The following is a 20,173-nucleotide window of genomic DNA, read 5'->3' on the forward strand; positions in this document are numbered from 1 at the left end:
TGAATAGCATCATCAGTTGCTGGTCAGAGATTCAGTTTGAGGGTCGTCTTCTAAAACTTAGATTTCCTTCATTAGAAGGATTGTTTTAATTTGGTACTTAAAAGGTTTGATCCTGTTGTCTGAAACATTTCAGTTGGGCTCCTATTGCGAGCCAGTTCTATGCTAGTCAGTGATGTGTATATAAGTTTGAGCCTTTTGGGAGCACTCATCTCTCTTGCTTGAAGGCAGAGCTGTTTTGAAAAATGTAGGCTCATGCGTCTAGGAGTTGAGGGGGCGGAGGGGGGATGATTGCAAGTTAGGAGACCTTTAATCTGGTCTTTATTGCACCAAAATTTAGTGTTGTAGTTTTGGGAAAATTACTTAACCTCTCATCCTTGAAATGAAGGTGCTGCGATCTTTCAGGTATTTCAAGACTGGAAAATGCTGTGAATCTGCCGACAGCTCAGGGAGCAGCATCATCTGGTAACTGGGATTGACTGGGATGTGACAGAATTCTATCTCTTGATGGAGAGTATAATCTGTACCTCCTTACAGATAAGGATGTCTCTGAGAAACTAAAAAAATTTGAAGGTTAGTCAATAATTTAACCTGAGTGAAACTGTTTTTCAGGTTTTTCTCCTTGCTGTCACTGAGTTTAGTGGCACATCCAGAATACACATAGAGAGGGAGGCTTTTAGTTTGATGTAGTCCCACTTGTTTATTTTTGCTTTTGTTGTCTTTGCTTTTGGTGTCAAATCCAAAAATTCATTGCCAACGCTGATGTCAAGAGGCTTGTGGCCTATGTTTTCCTCTGGGAATTTTAGGGCTTCAGGTCTTACATTCAAGTCTTTAATCCATTTTGAATTAAATTTTGGGTATCATGTAAGGTAGTGGTCCAGGTTTATTTTTTTGCATGTGGCCATCCAGTTTTCCCATCACCATTTGTGAAGGGACTCTCCTTTCCTTACTGTATATTCTTGGCTTCTTTGTTGTAAATTAATTAAGCAGATATGCTTGGATTTATTTTTGAGCTCTTTATTCTGTTCCATTGATCTATGTCTCTGTCTTTATGCCGATACAGTTGGCCCTCTGTATTTGCGGGTTCTTCATCTGTGGGTTTAACCAACCACAGACCAAAATATCTACTGTGGTTTTCTCTGTACCGAACACGTGCAGACTATTTTTTCTTGTTGTTATTCCATAAACAATACAGTATAGCATCTATTCACATAGCATTTACGTTGTATTAGGTATATTAAGTAATATATAGATGATTTAAAGTATACATCAGGATGTGTGTAGGTTATATGCAAATACTACACCATTTTATATAAGCAACTTCAGGCGTCTATGGATTTTGGTATGTGCAAGGGGTCTGGAACCAATCTCCTATGGATACTGAGGGACAGTGTACTATCTTGTATTTTTAATATTGCTTTGTTATATAGTTTGAAATAAGGGATCATGATGCCTCCAGCTTTGTTCTTCTTTCTCAGGATTGCTTTGGCTATTTGGGGTCTTTTGTGGTTCCATACACATTTTAGGATTATTCATTCTATTTCTGTGAAAAATGTCATTGGAATTTTGACAGGAATTGCATTGAAGCTGTAGATTGCTTTGAGTAGTATGGACATTTTAATAGCATTAGTTCTTCCAATCCATGAACATGAAATATTTTTCCATTTATTTGTCTTCTTCAATTTCTTTCATCAACGTCCTATAGTTTTCCAAGTACAAGTCTTTCACCTTCTTGGTTAAATTTATTCCTGCATATTTTTTTTGAAGCAATTGTAAATGGGATTGTTTTCTTAATTTAACTTTCTTTTATTATCTCCTTTATCTTTGAATATCTTTTGTTATTTCTGGCAAAACTTCTTTTTATGAAGACTATTTTGTGTGATATTAATATGGCCATAGTATCTTTATTGTGATTTGAGTTTTCATATTACACATTCTTTCTTTCAGTTATTTTTTATCCTTACTTTCTGACATCTGACATGTATCCACCATTTTGAATACATTCTTACTTTCTATGATCATCTTGCATTTTTCTTTCCTCAGTTCTAGAATTAGTTATCTCTCCAGGGAGATAACTTTTAGAGAGAGGTTCCTTTTAGAGAGAATGGTATTTAGAAAGCAAGATCTGTGTGCTAGGTGTACCCATTGCTATTGGGATGTCAAAATTCTTTATGACAGTTTCTTTATGACAGTTATTTTGAATTCTCTGTCAGTTCAATTTTAATCTTTGTGACTTCAGGCTTGGCTTCTGGAGAGTTGTCATTCTCCTTCTCTTCTGCTGAGTTACTGTGGTTCTTCATGTTGTTTGATGAATTGATCCTCTGTTGGTGCACTTGTGGTAGTAACCACATTTCCTGTTTGGGTATGACTTTGGTTACTTTGGTTCTCAGCTACTTCTGGTTGTATTTGAGAGCCTGCATTTTCCACTTTCCATTGCCTCTGCCAGAGGCATCATCAGTGCCCTCCTTGTGCCACTTGTACCTCTGAGGTTGTTGGTGCCTTGCTGCTTACATTTTTGCTGCAGTCTCAGGTGATGCCACTGGGGTCACGAGGCTGGGAGCACTTCTGCTGCTTCCAAGGTTGCCTGGGTCTCGTGTTCCTCCACTGGCTTAACCTGGGCTCTCCATGGGCTCAGACGCTGCTGCCCCATGAACCACCTATGCTGTTGCTGCTAGGTTATGGGCATGTTGGTTGCACTGCTGTCAGAGGTGCTGTGTTCACAGGTGTTGTTGTCACTGCCAGGGGCCTGGGGACCTGGGGACTTGTATGCAGCCTCTGCTGCTGGTGGAGCCAGTATTGGAGTGCTGCCACTGGGTTTTTGATCACTGATTCTGCTGTGGTTCCTGAAGTCTTTCATCACAGATTCCACCTGCCACTGCTAGGCAGGGAGCTGGAGCTAAGTAGGGAGAAGTTTTTGTTGGTGCTTACTGTGCAGCTTCTGATCTGGTGATAGCAGGTGTGTTTTGTGAACTCATATTAGGGTGCCCTGCCCCAGCTGGGAAAATCTGAGTTTTGTATATTTTCTCTACTGTTGGAAACACCTGGCCACTTTCAGGTAATGGGGAGAGGGCATGTATGCTGGATATGCTAGGAGATGTTCAAGGAGCAAACTATGCCTATTTTCTCTACCCTAACCATAACTGCTCACAGGAATGCAGGCTGTAACCACTGGGAGATGGGCAGAGAGACAGCTGTACCTGTCATCTCTGCCTCCACTGTGACTACTTGCATGTGAGCAGGATGTATCTGCTTGGAGATGGGCAGGGAGCAAGCCACAGCTGTTTTATCTCTGCCCCCACCTCAACCACTCTCAGTCACATAGGCTGGATCTGCTGGGAGACAGGCAGGAAGCAAGCTGTGTCCACCTTCTCTGCCTCCACCATAACCACTAGCAGGCATGTGGTCCACTGTGAGGATCTTGGCCCTGGATTGCAGCTGTTGGAGGAGGGAGAGGGGACCACTCCTCTAGTTCCTCTAGTTCCACTACTTCCTGGCTGTCCAGTCCACCCACCTTCAGATGTATAGATGCATGGATCTCTTAGGCATCTTGTTGTGCTGTGTAGGGGATCTTCTGTTGGTCAATGAATGTCTGATTGGTTGTAACTTAGAAGGGAGAGACAAAAAGGAACAACCCATTCTGCATGATGCTGATGTCACTCCAAGAATTCTTGTATACTACTGGTGGGAGTGCATATTGGTACAAACATTAAAAAAAAATTCTCTTTGGCAGAATCTACTGAAGCTGAACATGTGCATACCCTAGGATCTAGTGATTCCACTAGTAGGTACATACCCAATAGAACTGTGTTTATATGCTCACCATAAAGTATACAAAGGAATGATTATAATGGAACTACTCATGATAAATACAAACTGGAGACTACAAAATATACATCAAGAGTAAAATATATAAATAAATTTAGTAATATGTATACGATATTTATGTTATAAGAACAAATGCACTAGTCTTGCAGCAACAACATGGATGAATCTCACAAACATATTTTTAGGTGGAAGATGCCAGATACAAAAGATTGCATAGTGTATGACTTCATTTATATAATATTCAAAACAAGTGATATTAATCCATGCTGCTAAAAGTCAGAATAGTGTTACCCCTGGGGAGGGGGTCACTAGAAGCCAGCATGAGGGGACTTCTGAGTTTGAGGTAAGTATTCCATTTCTTGATGTGAATCTTAGTTCAATTATTGTGTTCACTTTGTTAGCAATCATCCAACTGTACTATTATGATTTATGCTCTAAGACAGACAAGAAAATCATGGGTAAACTCCCGTTAGTGTAACTAGAAGACAGAAAATGCTATGAATTTTGAATGAACGCATAAACAGGGAAATACTCAAATCTAGCAAAGCCAAATTTGGAGGCCACCTCAGAATGGCCAGAATGACCAGAAAAGAAAAGAATGGAGTGGGGACTAGGGGTAATGGGCATAGAGAAAATCACTCTGCCAAAAAAGTATTTTGTTCTGAGTGGGGAGATTTGGAAAGGAAGTCTGGGACGTAGGATACAAGTGCACTGTTGCTGCGGAATCCAAATAAAGGAGCTTGAACGTGGAGAGAATCAGAGGGGATAGTCTTGGGTAACCTGTTGTTATGGGGAGTGAAGTGGTGACTTAAATCTTGGAGGCTCCCTGAGAATCATGGTAGTAAAGGTAAAAAGGAAGGAAGTGGCAGAATTAAATTACTTTCACAAACAAAAGAAAATCACAAAATCAGATCTATCAACCTCTTCTCTTCCCCAAAGATTCTTGTTACTAAGGAAACTGCACTTCACTCTCCTAACAGTGGAAAATGATCTTGAATTAAGAAACCTTTTTACCTTGAAGAAACCTACAAACATTCTTACCTCAACCCCCGTACAATTGTTTTTGCTGGTCCAGAAAGTTGACATTCCAGAATGAACACAAAACTGTGGATGTGATCCACTAAAGCTACTGTCAGATGATGCCTATTTTCTCCAAAACAAGAACAAGAACGTCACCAACACCAGGGAAGCAGAAGAGAATTGTGACACTATGCCCCCAACTGAATCAGGCTTTTGTGAATTGAAAAAAATTTCAAATTAGAAACAAATTAGACTGAGGAATTAAATGTAAAGAAAACAGGAAGTCAAGAAATGAGAGTTAACTGAACTCAGGAAAGAAAATAATAATTAAAAAGAGAAAAAATCATATTATAAGTGAAGACTAAGCTGCAAATGGATAAAAAATTCAAATTAAAACACAAGAGGCATGGCAAAATGGCATTAAAAGAGTCAAGAGAATGACAATGAAATAAAATAGGTAAACAGGTATCAGTGATTATATTGGTTTTCCACTGCTGCATAACAGAATACCACAAACAGCAGGTTAAAATAACACACAGTTATTTTTCCATAGTTTCTGTGGGTCAGGAGTCCAGTCACAACTTAACTGGCTTCTCTGCTTGGGTCTCAAAGGCTGCAACCAAGTTGTATCACTCTGTTTTCCTAACTGGAGGCCTGACTGGGGAAGAATCCACTTCCAAGCTCATTCAGGTTGTTGGCAGAATTCATCTACTCATGATGGGAGCACTGACGTCTCTGTCTCCTGCTGGCTGCTGGCCAGGGGCCACACTCATCTCCTAGAAGTCACTTGCATTTCCTTGCCACATTACCCTCTCTCAGGCCCTCTGAGAATATGGAGTGTACTTCAAAGCTAGCAGAGAAGAGTCTTTTCTCTCCAGCATGCAAAAATGAAATCTCATACAATAAAATATAATGACAATTGACATTCCATCATCTTCCTAGTCAAGGGAATGTCATCGTAGTACATTTGCCATATAACATAACTAATTGAGGACCCACCATCTGTCACCTTTGCCATATTATACTGGTTAGAAGCAAGTCACAGTTCACATTAACTCTCATTGGAGGAGATTATAGAAGGACATGACTCATTGGGGGTCACCTTAGAGTGTGTCCATCCTCTGATTTCCAGTGATTCACATCCCTCCCATATGCAAAATGCATCCATTACAGTCCAAAGTCCCTGAAATTTTCACTCCATTACAACATCAGCTCGAAGCCCCAAATTTCATCGTTTAAATCAGGTTCAGGTGAAGATAAGGCTTCTGGTTGTAATTCATCAAGCACAACTCCTGGAGTACAATTCCTCTCCATCTGTGGACCTGGAAACAGGAGACAAGTTTTCTGCCTCCAATACACCCAACTTATAATTGTGGTGCAGATATAGGATAACTGCTATGAGTATTCCTGTTCAAAAAAAGGAAATATAGAAGGTAAAAAGGAGGTGCTGGTGCATGGCAGTTCTGAATTCCAGCTGGTAAAACTCCAGCCTGAGGTCCTTGATTAGATTTCAAGGACTTAGAATAACCCACTCTCTCACTTTCATAGTTCTGGATTGGGAAAGGCCAGCATTCCTCCTTAAAGGGCGGCAACCTTGCCAGCTCTTATTTCCCTGACTAATCTTTGGTGGCTCTTGGCTCTCTCTACAGATTCTTGGTTCTGTCCTCGGGGTTATCCTTGTTTTTCACGGATGTTTTATCAGACTGCTTCCTGCCAGTGGAATTTGGAGTTCTGATAGCCTCCTTTTATTTTGTACTTTCTCCTGCTCAGTCCAGGAAGCAGTAGTTCTTAAAAACTGTGTGTCGTCTGTGGATTTTTTTGGGATTCACTCCATTAGACAAAGCCATATCTCTGCTCTTTTTGAGACAATCACTTCTCTGTGTTGGTCCCTGCTGAGATGTTTGAGGGACAACACCTAAGAGGATGGGTGAGGCACACCTTCAGCCTCTTGAGAGGGCCCTTTGTGTGACTGAATTCTCCATCTATTTGATCTTTCTGAAGTGTGTCTGCCACAGTGATGCAGTGATTGATATCGGTAAGTAAATGAAAAGCAATAGGATATATTGAAGTATATGAGGAAGCCATTTGGTGTAAAAAGAATTCTGTCTGAACTTGTGTTTCCAAAAGGGCCTGACATAGCCTGTTGAGCATGCATTATACATCTGATTTAAACATATGCTATGTCCCAAAGACAAGAATAATGTCCTTAAAGATAGGAATGTATCTTCCCCCATATCAGCATTTCTTTAATGATAAGCATCTCTTCCTGGAAACTAAGGATTAATTGCTGACCTGCTGTGCTCACTTGTGACTGCTGACCTGCTGATCACCACTCTACTGTACCAGCTGAGCATCTTGTGACAATTGTAAAAGGGATATTCCCATCATATGTGATGTATGCTCTTTGTTCCAAGATGGTTTATAACCACTCTGTATACCCCACTTCTTTGGTGCCCTTCCTTTCTTGGGGAAGGAAGGCCCTGAGCTAGTCCTCAGATCTAGCTCGTAATAAACTGACTCCAGTTTTGATTTATGGATTGATTATACATTATGTGCATTGACAGTATAGAAGGCAGGCAAAAGAAGGCAAAATTCGTATATTGGAATCCTTAAAGAAGAGAAGGAAGAATAAGATAATGTTAAAATGGTTTCATTTTAAAGTACTTTCATTCTTGAAGGTAATGAGGGGCACTCTTTAAGGCAGGTGAAGAAGTATTAGTAAGAATTATCAGTTAAACTGTTCAGGCAATGGTCTTATAGTCATAAAAATACACGTGGATGGAAGAGAGAGAAGAAAGAAAAGCTGAGCCTTTGTTCCAGCTATCTTGAATCACATAAAATTGAGAAAATATGCTGAGGAAGTTCTATATAGCAACCTCCAATTACTGCATAGTAGGTGTAGAAGAGAGTTTAATGAAAGAAATAATAGAAGATTTTTTTCTGACCTAAGGGAAGGGTTTAGTTTTTGGATGGATTTGATTCACGAAATTTAAAGGCACCAAGCAGGAATAATGAAAATATCCAAGTAATCATATACATAGTGATGAAGTTTTTTGTCTATAAGATTAGAAACCGAAGAAAAACAAACAATGCCAATAAAAAATTTCTCTCAAAGCTTCAAGAAAGGAAAAAAACAAGCTAACCAACAAATAGCTTATACATAGAAGGACACGACAGGAAACACTTTTCTTATCAGAAATATCAGAAGCTAAAAACAGTGGGAAACCAAGGAGGCTAACTTAAATGCAAGAAGCTGGGTGTTGCAGGAAAGGCAGTGTAAGAGAGGAGATTTTGGCTAGGAAGATGGAAGAGAGACAAGGCAGAGAGAAGAAAACCTGAGCAGAAGCCAAGAGGAGTAGATACCAGAGAAAGGAATTGCTAAAGAGTGTGTTATTTTAAAACCTGCCCTGGGTGACAAAATTTTAATTGCCACACCCTTAGAGACCCAAATTACATTTCAAAAATGTTGGAGTTATGCTTTGTTTTTCTTTTGATTATAACTCATCGATTCTACTGGAAGTTCAAGATCTCTCTTACTGTCCCAAGATATTGACAGCTATAAGGGTATTAATTGGGTTGCAAACACCAGCAGGGAGAGACACTGCACTTTAGAAATTCAAGGCAAGCTGAGACTTTCCCTTCTTCCTCTTGCTTTCACAGATATGGACTGGGAGAGGCCAGCGTTCCTTCCTAGAGCGTGGCAACCCAGCCAGCTCTTATTTTCCTGACTATTCCTTTCATGTTTCCAAAATACGATGCAATCTGAGACGTGGTTTTGGATGGTTGAGAAGCAAACAAGCATGAAGTGGAGCAGGACTTAAAGAGTGCTGTTGCCTGAAGACCAAGGAACTCAGTCTTTTACATGTTCTAACAGGTAAGAGATTGCTACTATAAAATTGCATGCTTAAAAAAAGCTCATCACTGCCAACACTCTAGTGCAAGCCACTATCTGTATTCACCAGCTTTCATCATCCTCTGCCATTATCTAATGCATTCTTTTTTTTTTTTTTTGAGGAAGATTAGCCCTGAGCTAACTACTGCCAGTCCTCCTCTTTTTGCTGAGGAAGCCTGGCCCTGAGCTAACATCTGTGCCCATCTTCCTCTACTTTATAGGCGGGACACCTACCACAGCATGGCGTGCCAAACGGTGCTGTGTCCACACCTGGGATCCGAACCGGCGAACCCCGGGCTGCTGAGAAGTGGAGCGTGTGAACTTAACCGCTGCGCCACCAGGCCGGCCCTTCTAATGCATTCTTGATACTTCAGAACGAGTGATATTTTATTTTATAATTTATATTTAAGAATTATCAGAAGGATACATGTAGATAGTTTAAAAATTGAACACTAGAGATGTATTTTAATAAAACCTTCATGCCTTCCCTTTACTCCAATGGAACATACACACATACATATATAACCAAGAAAATACCCATAAATTCCTATTTTATTGGGTGATTTTAACATGAATGGACTCTAAATTATGTTCAATGCCTTTTTTGGGTGGGAAATCTAAGAATCAATGAATTTATAAGGATTAAAATCAAATCATACAAAGTTTTTCCACTGACCAAAATGAAGTTAAGTCAGAAATCAAGGCAAAAATACATTAACAAATATTTGTAAACAAACCAAAAAACCACACTTCTTCTCAATAAAAAGTAGGTCAGCAGAAAAACCAGGAGAAACTTTAGAAAGTATTTTGAGATAAATTAAATAAAACACAATACATCACAAAATATGCATTGCACCTAAAACAATGTTTCAATGGACAATTACGGCATTAAATTCATATACCAGAAAAAGGGAAAGATCTCAAATCAATGGACTAAGATTCTAAGCAACTGGAAAATTGAATAGATATTTAAGCCCAAATTAAGCCAAAAAAAGTAAATAATAAAGATCATAGTAGAAATCAATGGTATGCAAATCAGAAAAATGATAGGGAACATCAATGAAACAAAAATATAATTCTTTGGGAAGGTCACCAGCTGGTAAATTTCTAACGAGTCTGATCAGGAAAGAAAACATAGTTTACAAACATCAAGAATGAGAGAAGGGCCATCTCTACAGATTGTGCAGAAATTAATATTGTAATAAAAAGAATATATGAAAAATTTTATCCTTATAAATTGGACTACTTAGATAAAATGGGAAAATTCTTTGAAAAATATAAAGTACAAACTACCAAAGTTCTCTCAAGAAAGTGGAATAACCCCAAACAGCCCTATATCTAATAAAGAAATTGAATTTGTAGCCAAAAACCTTTACATAAAGTAAACTCTAGGCCCATGTGTTTTCAACTGGCAAACTCTTCCAAGAATTTAAGAAAGACATAACATCATTACATAAACTGTTCCAGCAAATAGAAGAGGAATAAATACATCTCAACTCACTGTACAATACCATTACTATCCTTTACCAAAATCAAAGACACTACAAGAAAACTATAGACCAATATCCCTCATGAACAGATACAAAAAATTCTTAACAAATTTTAGCATATCAAATCTGACAATATAGAAAAAAAGAATGCAGCATAACCAGATGGAGTGCATACAAGAAATGCAAGTCTGCTTTAGCATTCAAAAATCAGTCGATGTAGTTCACCATATTATCAGACAAAAACAACAAAAAATTAGCCACTGAATTAATGTAAAAAATATACTTGACAAAATCCAACACCTATTCATGATAGAAATTTTCAGCAATCTAGGTAAGGAAATTTTCCCAATCTAACAAAAGGCATCTAAGAAAAGCCTACTGCTAAGAACACGTTTACTGGTGAAAGTACGAATGCTTTCCCTCTAAGATTGAGACGAAGGCAAAAACTTCTGCTTTCACCACTTCTGTTCAATATAATACTGAATGTTCTATCCAGTGCAAAGAGCAAGAAAAAGAAATCATGGGCATGTCAATTGGAAAAGGTAAAAAAACCCTGTCTTTATTATAGATAACACGATTGACTCTATAAAATGGGGATTAGCTAATTTTTTCTGTAAAGGGCCAGATAGTAAACATTTTAGCTTTGTGGTCTAAGAGACAAAATCAAGGATATTATATAGATATATTAATAACTTTCCAAAATGTAAACGTTTAAAAATGTAAAAATCATTCTTAGTCCACAGATTGTACACAAACAGTGGTTGGTTGAATTTGGCCTACTAGTCATAGTTTGTCAGTACCTATAACAGAACATCTTGTAGATGCTACAAAAAATCCAGTATAAGGAAAAAATGAGTCTAGCAAGGTTGCAGGATACAAGTTCAATAAAGATGATCAATTTTATTTCTATACACTAGCAATGAACAACTAAAAACTGAAATTTAGGATGTCAGCAACATGGCGGAATGAGCTGTTCCCTTTGTCTCTCCCCATTTTGAACTACAACTAAATGGACATTCACTGACCAATGGAGGAAGCCCACACAGCACAACAGGATACCTGAGAGACACACGCAGCTATACATCTGAGGGTGGATGGACTGGCTCCTCCACCAGGAAGTGGAAGAGCTAGGTAAGCATGCCCTGCTCTCCCCTGTAGCCTGCTGCATGCACGTGAATGATTTCCAAATTGGTGCAAACACCTAGGAAGTGGGAACACACACTGGGGTGACGTAGGAGGAAGCAGTGATAACTGTTAGCCAGTGCTCATGGTTGCTCTCCTGGCAGGAGGAGGAATCCACCATGACCCTGTGCTGTCAAGGAGCAGCCATAGCATGGGTTCCAATGAGGAAACCCCGTCCTCCATACACAGAGGCCCCACAGACCGTGGACCCAACTGTAAACAGAGTCCATAGCAGATCTAAGTACAGGAACAAATGCTACCCAGGCACATGGCAGCGCTCACAGTCCTGCTGAGCGCCCAAAGAGGGAACATGCCCTGGGTGGCTTCGGGAATAGGTACAGTAGCTTTGAGTCCCCTTGGGTTCACTTTCCTAGTGGGGTGAGGGAGCCTCCTGAGCCCCTGTGCCATCAAGGAGCAGCCCTAGCTCATGCCCCAGTGAGGAAACCCCACCCACCAAGCACAGAGGCCCTGTGGACCACAGACCACACTGTAAACAGAGTCCACAGCAGACCTAAGTGCTGGAGCAAATGCTACCCAGGCATTCACCAGCACTCACAGTCCTGCTGAGCCCCCAAAGAGGGAACATGTCATGGGTGGCTGGGGGAAGAGGCGGCTGCAGCTTTTAGCCCACTGATGATCACTTTCTGGTGGGGAGAGGGAGCTCAGAGTGCCCCTGAGGTGCCAAAGAGTGGCCTTAGCCCAGTGAGGAAGACCTCCCCACCAAGGAAAGTCCACACTAGTGCCTCAACAGCTCTCCAGGCTGGGGCAAGCACCCGTAATACCCTACAGCTCCCATCAGACCAGTGGGGCCAGAAATTCTGCTTCTGCTTCCCCCTAGAGGTAACAGGGGGAATCTACATCCTAAGAATGACACAAATGCCCTGACAAAAGATTAGCTCATCAAGCACCATAAGAAACTGCAGCAACAACTCAGACCAGAAGGAAAATGTCAACTTTCCAGAAACCAACACTGAAGACACAGAAATATACAATCTAAATGACAGAGAATTCAAAATAGCTGTCATAAGGAAACTCAATGACTTACAAGAAAACATGGACAGACAATTCAAGGAGCTCAGCAATAAAATGAATCTCTTCACCAATGAGACTGAAACTATAAAAAAAATCAAGCAGAAATTCTGATATGGAAAACACAATTAATGAAATAAAAATAATCTAGAATCATTAAGAAATAGAAATGATCATATAGAGGAAAGAATTAGCCTTCTTGAAGATAAAAATGTAGAAATTCTATAGGTGGAGGAGGAGACAGAATTAAGGTTTAAAAAAAATGAAGGAATTCTTTGAGAAATATCCTGTTCAATTAGGAAAAGCAACATAAGGATTATAGGTATTCCAGAAGGAGAGGATAAGGAGAAAGGAGAAAGGAGCAGAGAGCTTGTTCAAAGAAATAATTGCTGAGAACTTCCCAAACCTGGGGATGGTTTCAGATTTACAGATAAATGAAGCCGATCATATGCCCAACGTCATCAATGCTAGAAGACCTTCTCCAAGGCATATAATAGTAAAAATGGCAAAAGTTTGTGATAAAGAAAGAATATTAGAAGCAGCAAGGTAGAAGAAAATAACCTACAAAGGAAACCCTATCAGGTTTTCAGTGGATTTCTCAGCTGAAACTCTATAGGTTAGGAGAGAATGGAATGATATATTCAAATTAATGAAGGACAAAAACTTTCAGCCAAAAATACCCTATCCAGTGAAACTTTTCTTCAGGTACAATAGAGAAATAAAAGCTTTCCAAGATAGACAAAAGGTGAGGGAGTTCATCGCCACTAGACCTCCCCTACAAGAAATAATTAAAGATGCCCTCAAACTAGCAATGAAAAGGAAAGCTCTACAAAGCTCTGCACAAGGAGATAAGTAGACAGACGTGATCAGAAACCTTCAGCTCCCTACCAGAACAAAGAGGCAAAGACTCAATTACAACTTAAAAGAGGAAGGGAAAGAAAGCATCAAAATAATTATAAACACTTCAACTTAGCCACAAACTCACAAAGTTAAAAACAAAACAATTTTTAATAGCAATCACTCAGAAGGGGAGAGGAAAGGGAAGGAACCTGTTTAGGTTAGTGGAGATAAGAGGCTATAACAAAATGGACTATCTCATCTCCAATATCTCTCATACAATTCCCATGGTAACCACTAAACAAAAAATCAAAGCAGAGCCACAACTCACAAAAAGAGAGAAAACTGAGAAATCCCCCTCAGAAAACCAACAAAACAAAATGGCAGTCAGAAATACAAAGGAAGAGAAACAGTGGAAACATAGAACAACCAAAAAACAAGAGATAAAATGGCAGCATTAAGCCCTCATATAACAATAGCCACTCTAAATATCAACGGATTGAATTCTCCAATCAAAAGACATAGAGTAGCTGGATGGATTAAAAAACAAGAGGCAACAATATGCTGCCTCCAGGAAATGCACCTCAGCTCCAAAGACAAACAGAGGCTTAGAGTGAAGGGATGGTAGACAATACTCCAAGCTAATTACCAACAAAAGAAAGCAGGTGTTGCCATACTTTTATCAGACAAAGCAGACTTCAAGTTAAAAAAGACAATGAGAGACAAAGAGGCGCAGTATATAATGACAAAAGGGTCATTCCACCAAGAGGAAATAATGCTTATTAATATATTTGCACCTAACACAGGGGCACAAAAGTGTGTAAAGTAATTATTAAGAGACCTAAAGGGAGAAATTAACAGCAACACAATAACAGTAGGGGACCTCAACACCCCACTCACTTCAATGGATAGATCAGCCAGACAAAAAGTCAACAAGGAAATAGTAGATTTAAATGAAACACTTGACAAGATGGACTTAATAGATATATGTAGAGCATTCCATCCAAAGACAGAAGGATATACATTCTTCTCAAGTACCCATGCAACATTCTCAAAGATAGACCATATGTTGGGTAACAAGGCAAGCCTCAATAAATTTAAGAAGATTGAAATTGTCCCAACCATTTGTTTTGACCACAGGGCTATGAAGCTAGAAATCAACCACAAAAACGAAACTGGGAAACTCAGAAATATGTGGAGACTAAACAACATACTACTGAACAAACTCTGGATCATTGAAGAAATCAAAGGGGAAATTAAAAACTACCTGGAGACAAATGACAATGAAAATACAACATACCAACTCTTATGGGATGCAGCTAAAGTGATCATAAGAGGGAAATTCAGGGGCCAGCCCAGTGGTGCAGTGGTTAAGTGCACACGTTCTTCTTTGGCGGCCTGGGGTTTGCCAGTTCGGATCCTGGGTGTGGACATGGCGCTGCTTGGCAAGCTGTGCTGTGGTAGGTGTCCCACGTATAAAGTAGAGGAAGATGGGCACGGATGTGAGCTCAGGGCCAGTCTTCCTCAGAAAAAAGAGGAGGATTGGCAGATGTTAGCTCAGGTCTAATCTTCCTCAGCAAAACAAAAGAGAAAAGAAAAAGAGGGAAATTCATAATAATACAGGCCCACCTCAACAAGCAAGAAAAATCTCAAAATATGTAATCTTAAAATGCACTTAACAGAGCTAGAAAAACAACAGACAAAGCCCAAAGTCAGCAGAAGGAGAGAAATAATAAAAATCAGAGCAGAAATAGATGAAATAGAGACTGAAAAAACAGTAGAAAGGATATAAGAAACTAAGAGCTGGTTCTCTGAGAAGATAAAAAATAATTGACAAACCCTTAGCCACACCCACCAAGAAAAAAAGAGAGAAGGCTCAAATAAATAAAGTTAGAAATGAAAGAGGAGAAATTACAACAGATACTGCAGAAATACAGAGAATTATAAGAGAATACTATGAAAAACTATATGCCCACAAACTCTATAACCTAGAAGAAATGGATGAATTCCTAGACTTATACACCCTCCCCAAACTTAATCAAGATGAAATAGAGAACGTGAATAGATCTATCACAAGTACAGAGATTGAAGCAGTAATCAAAAACCTCCCCAAAAACAAAAGCCCAGGACGAGATGGCTTCTCTGGAGAATTCTACCAAACATTCAAAGAAGATTTAGTGCCTATCATTCTCAAATTATTCCGAAAAATTGAAGAAGATGGAACACTTCCTAACACATTCTATGAGGCCAACATTACTCTGATACCAAAGCCAGACAAGGACAACATGAAGAAGGAAAATTACAGGCCAATATCACTGATGAAGCTAGATGCAAAAATCCTCAAGAAAATATTGGCAAATAGAACACAGTAATACGTTAAAAGAATTGTACACCACAATTAAGTGGGATTCATTCTGGGGACAAAGGGATGGTTCAACATCTGCAAATCAATTAGTGTGATACACCACATAAGCAAAATGAGGAATAAGAATCACAGGATCATCTCAATAGATGATGCAGAGAAAGCATTTGACAAGACCCATTTATGATAAAAAAACTCTCAATAAATTGGGTGTTGAAGGAAAGTACCTCAATGTAATAAAGGTCATATATGACAAACCCACAGCCAACATCATACTTAATGGTGAAAAACTGAAAGTCATCCCTCTGAGAACAGGAACAAGGCAAGGGTGCCCATTCTCACCCCTCTTATTCAACATAGTACTGGAAGTATTGACCAGAGCAATTAGTCGAGTAAAAGAAATAAAAGGAATTCAAATTAGAAAGGAAGAAGTGAAACTTTTGCTATTTACAGACGATATGATTTTACATATAGAAAACCATAAAGAATCTACCAGGAAACTACTAGAAATAATCAACAACTACAGCAAAGTTGCAGGGTACAAAATCAATTAAAAAAATCGATTTTATTCCTATACACTAACAATGAACTAGCAGAAAAAGAAATCAAGATTACAATCCCAGTTACAAATGCAACAAAAAGAATAAAATACCTAGGAATAAACTTAACCAAAGAGGTGAAAGACCTGTACACTGAAAACTATAAAATGGTGTTGAAAGAAATTGAAGAAGACACAAAGAAATGGAAAGATATTCCAAGCTCTTGGATTGGAAGAATCAACGTAGTTAAAATGTCCCTACTTCCTAAAGCAATCTATAGATTCAACACAATCTCTATCGAAGTTCCAAGAACATTTTTCACAGAAATAGAAAAAAGAATCCTAAAATTTATACGGAACAACAAAAGACCCCAAATAGCCAAAGGATTCCTGAGAAAAAGAACAAAGCTGGAGGTATCACACTCCCTGATTTCAAAGTATATTATAAAGCTGTAGTAATCAAAACAGTATGATACTAGTGGAAAAACAGACAAATCAATGGAACAGAATTGAGATCCCAGAAATAAACCAACACATCTATGGACAGCTAATTTTTGACAAAACAGCCAAGAATATACAATAGAGAAAGGAAAGCCTCCTCAATAAATTGTGTTGGGAAAACTGGATAGTCACATGGAAAAGGATGAAAGTAGACCATTGTCTTACACCACACACAAAAATTAACTCCAAATGAATCAAAGATTTGAGTGTAAGACTTGAAACCATAGAACTTCCAGAAGAAAACATAGGCAGTACACTCTTTGATTGGTCTTAGCAGCATATTTTCAAATACCTTGTCTGAGCAGGCAAGAGAAATGAGAAAAAATAAACAAATGAGAGTATATCAAACTCAAAAGTCTCTGCATGACAAAAGAAACCATCAACACAATGAAAAGTCAGCCTACCACTTAGAAGATATTTGCAAATTATATATGCAATGAGGGGTTAATATCCAAAACATATAGAGAACTCATAGAACTTAAATACAGCAAAACAAACAACATGACTAGGAAATTGGCAGAGAATCTGAAGAGACATTTTTCCAAGGAAGATACACAGGTGACCAATAGACACATGAAAAAAAGTTCAACATCACCAATTATTAGGGAAAGACAAATCAAAAACACAATAAGATATTACCTCACACCAGTCAGAATGACTATAATTAACAAGCCAAGAAATAACAAGCATTGGAGAGGATGTGGAGAAAAGGGAACCCTTGTACATTGCTGGTGGGAATGTAAACTGGTGCAGGCACTGTGGAAAACAGTATGGAGATTCCTCAAAAAATTAAAAATAGAACTAGCATATGATCCAGCTATTCCACTTCTGGGTATTTCTCCAAAGAACACAAAAACTCTAATTGAAAAAGATATATGCACCCCCATGTTCTTTGCAGCACTATTAACAATAGCAAAGACTTGGAAACAACCTGAGTGCCCACCAACAGATGAATGGATAAAGATGTGGTATACATATACAATGGAATAATATCCAGCCATAAAAAGGATGAAATCTCGTCATTTGTGACAACATGGATGGACCTCGAAGGCATTCAGCTAAGCAAAATAAGTCAGATGGAGAAAGCCAAATACTGTACGATTTCACTCATGTGTGAAAGATAAGAACAACAACAACAAACAAACACACAGATATAGAGAAGAGATTGGTGGTTACCAGAGGGGGAAGGTGCTGGGGGAGACAAAAAAGCTAAAGGGGCACATTTGTACGGTGATGGACAGCAACTATACTTTTGGTGGTGAACATAATGTAAAAAAAAGATTTGAAGAAACAATTTAATCAAAGAAGATAAACAGATGGCAAATAAGCACATGAAAAAATGCTCAACATCATAAACCACTATATAAACATGAATTAAATTCACGAGATACCATTATATTCTCATTGGAATGGCTAAAATTAAAAAGACTGATTGTACCAACTCTTGACCAGGATGTAAAACATCCAGAACTCTCTTACACTGCTGTTAGGAATGTAACTGATACCAAAGTCGCTTTGGAAAATCGTTTGACAGCTTTTACAAAAGGTCAACAAAACATACTACATTTTTAAAGCATTCCATTCCTAGGTGTTTGCCCAAGAGAAAAGGAAATATGTATACACAAATACTTGCACAGAATGTTCATAGAACATTTACTTGTAATAGCCAAAACCCAGAAACAGCCCCAAGTCCACCAACAGGTGAGTGGATAAAGAAATTGTGGCATGTATACATGTATATATACACACAATCAAATGCTACTCAACAATAAAAAAGAAGAATTCATCAATACATGCAATGATGTGGTTGAATCTCAAAATAGTAATTCTGGTCTTTCATATGCATTTGAAAAGAATGTGTATTCTGTGGTTTTTGGATGGAATGTTCTGTATATATCTACTAAGTCCATCTGGTCTAATGTGTCATTTAAGGCCAGTGTTTCCTTATTGATCTTCTGTTTGGATGATCTATCCATTGGTGTAAGTGGAGTGTTAAAATCCCCTACTATTATTGTGTTACTGTCTATTTCTCCTTTTATGTCTGTTAATAATTGCTTTATATATTTAGGTGCTCCTATGTTGGGTGGATAGATATTTACAAGTGTTATATTTTCTTGTTGGATTGTTCCCTTTATCATTATGTAGTGCCCGTCTTTGTCTCTTGTTACAGTTTTTGTTTTAAAGTCTATTTTCTCTGATATAAGTATTGCTACCCCCGCTTTCTTTTCTTTGTCATTTGCATGGAATATCTTTTTCCATCCTTTCACTTGCAGCATTATACACAATAGACAAGACTTGGAAGCAACCTAGGTGCCCATCAAGGGATGAATGGATAAAGAAGATGCGGTATTTATATATAATGGAATACTCCTCAGCCATAAGAAATGATGAAATCTGGCCATTTGTGATAACATGGATGGACCTTGAGGTTAGTATGCTGAGTGGAATAAGTCAGAGGGAGAAAGTCAAATACCCTATCATCTCAGTCATAAGTAGAGGATAAAAACAATGGCAAACAAACACATAGCATTGGAGATTGGGTTGGTGGTTACCATAGGAGAAGGGGAGAGAGGGGAAGGCAAAAAGGGGGATTAAGCTCACATGTGTGGTGATGGACTACAATTAGTTTTTGTATGGTGAACATGATGTAATCTTCACAGAATTCAAAATATATCATGATGTGCATCCAAAATCTATATAATGTTATAACCCAATGTTACTGCAATTAAAAAAATAAATAAATAAAATTGGAAAAAATAATTCTGAATGAAAGAAAGAAAAAAGAGTTCTTGTATGAACCCATTTATATAAAATTATAGAACACAAAAACTAATTTTGTATACAATTTTAGAAAATATTAACTGATAGACAGAAAGCAGTTTAGTGATTGCTTGGGGATTAGGGGTTGAGGGTGGTTTACAAAGGGTCACAGAGAAGTTTTAGGAATGATACTGTGTTCACTGTCTTGATTGTGGTGATGGCCTTATGGGTGCATACATATGTCAAAACTCATGAAATTATACACTTTAAATATGAGCAGTTTGTTGTATGTCAATTATATAACAATAAAGCTGTAAAAAAATTTTGTATAGAAACCCACATAGGAACAGGGTATATTGCTACGTTTATCTATATATTCTTAGGGAGCTCTATTACATTTCCGAATTTTTTCATGATTCTACTTGCATATTTGATTTCATTTCTTGATATTTTACTTTTTACTTCTGTTATGAATGCAAAATTTTATGTAAATATACTTTTCTTGTATGCCTTCTTAGTATTTGATATTCCAGAGGCAGGTGATGCTGTCCCCTATCTGTAGAAGAGCTCTTTGTCATCAATGTTGTGGCTGCTGAGATTCTGTTGTATCAGAGGTCAGGAGTGTGAGCTAGAACATTCCATTGTACTTGAATGACCCTCTTTCCATTGTTGCCATGATCTTGTTGCTGGAAAATAGCTCTGTTATATTCCCAAACTATATATTTAGAAACTTCTGAAAT

At 38.3% G+C, this 20,173-nt stretch overlaps 1 pseudogene; it reads left to right on the forward strand.

The window, feature by feature from the left end:
- Positions 1-63: 63 nt before the first annotated feature.
- LOC106834628 (patr class II histocompatibility antigen, DO beta chain-like) overlaps positions 64-20,173 on the forward strand; it is a 30,166-nt pseudogene continuing 10,056 nt past the window's right edge.

This window comes from Equus asinus, chromosome 8 (genome assembly GCF_041296235.1).
Source record: "Equus asinus isolate D_3611 breed Donkey chromosome 8, EquAss-T2T_v2, whole genome shotgun sequence".
Lineage (NCBI taxonomy): Eukaryota > Metazoa > Chordata > Mammalia > Perissodactyla > Equidae > Equus > Equus asinus.